The sequence below is a fragment of the Nannospalax galili genome, unplaced genomic scaffold, assembly GCF_000622305.1.
Source record: "Nannospalax galili isolate Female #2095 unplaced genomic scaffold, S.galili_v1.0 scaffold207, whole genome shotgun sequence".
In the NCBI taxonomy this organism is placed as follows: domain Eukaryota; kingdom Metazoa; phylum Chordata; class Mammalia; order Rodentia; family Spalacidae; genus Nannospalax; species Nannospalax galili.
This window is the reverse complement of record NW_008358517.1, coordinates 6,435,159-6,436,277: the sequence shown is the minus strand read 5'-3', so window position 1 is coordinate 6,436,277 and position 1,119 is coordinate 6,435,159.

The following is a 1,119-nucleotide window of genomic DNA, read 5'->3' as shown; positions in this document are numbered from 1 at the left end:
TGCGCGGACCGGCCACCGGGGGCGCTGCGCCCGCACCGCCCCGCCCCGCCCGACCGCCCGCAGGAGTCGCCACCGCCCGTGTGGGACCGCGTGGTGGGACCCGAGCTCCGGACGCTGCTGCAGGGCAAGGCGGGGCTCCGGGCCGTCGGAGGCTGCATCGCACGCGGGCCCGGCCTTGGCTTCCCCACGCTGCCCTCTCAGGGCCCGGGAAGGTGGTGTGAGCGCCGTTGCACGCGCTGGGAACCGGGAGCAGTGCTCCCGGGGACGGCGGGGCTGGGAAGGCCCCGGCAGGCAGCCGGCTTGGCCTCCGGGTGGGCAGGGACGTGCAAGGGAACCGCTAGCCCCAACCGGTGCCCCGAGCTGGCTTAGGGTGGTGGAGATGCCGCGATCTCCCGGCAGGCGAAAGGGACCAAAGGGAGGTCTCCCGGAAGGAGCACCTCCAAGATTTTCAGGGATGATGGAGATCTGTGACCCTGGGGAAAATCCAGAGGGCAGCAGGGACTGCTCAGCAGGCTCACCGGCTTGATTTCTGGGACACTCACATTTGCCTCCTAGCAATTTGCTAAGAATGTGCAACTTTTTGAACAGGTTGGCCTTGAACTCACAGATAATCTCCTGCCTCTGTCTCAGGAGTGCTGGAAATAAAGGCGTAGGCCTCCACGCCCAGCTCCTTTAAGTGATGCATATGACAGTTCAAAATAAAGAGAGGCTACACAATTTACCAGGCACAGAAAGAAAACCCCTTGTTCACAATTTAATTTTTTTTTTATGAGGATGAGAGCAGACCACTAAACCAAGCACAGGTCCTGCTAAGAGCTGGACCTTGTGTGACTGAACAGGTCACATGCCCATGAAGCCAGACTACTGTGCAAGGCCTGGTCTACATAGCGAGGTCCTGGCCAGCTGGGACTCTAGGGAGACCCTGTCTCAAAAAAACCAAAACCAACCAAACAAACATAATGAATTGAAGTAACACATTAAAATAATGGGGGCTGGAGAGATGGCTCAGTGGTTAAGAGCACTGGTTGCTCTTGCAGAAGACTCAGGTTCCATTCCCAGCAGCCACATGGCAGCCAACAACTGCAGGCAACTCCAGTTCTATGAGATCTGACATCCTCT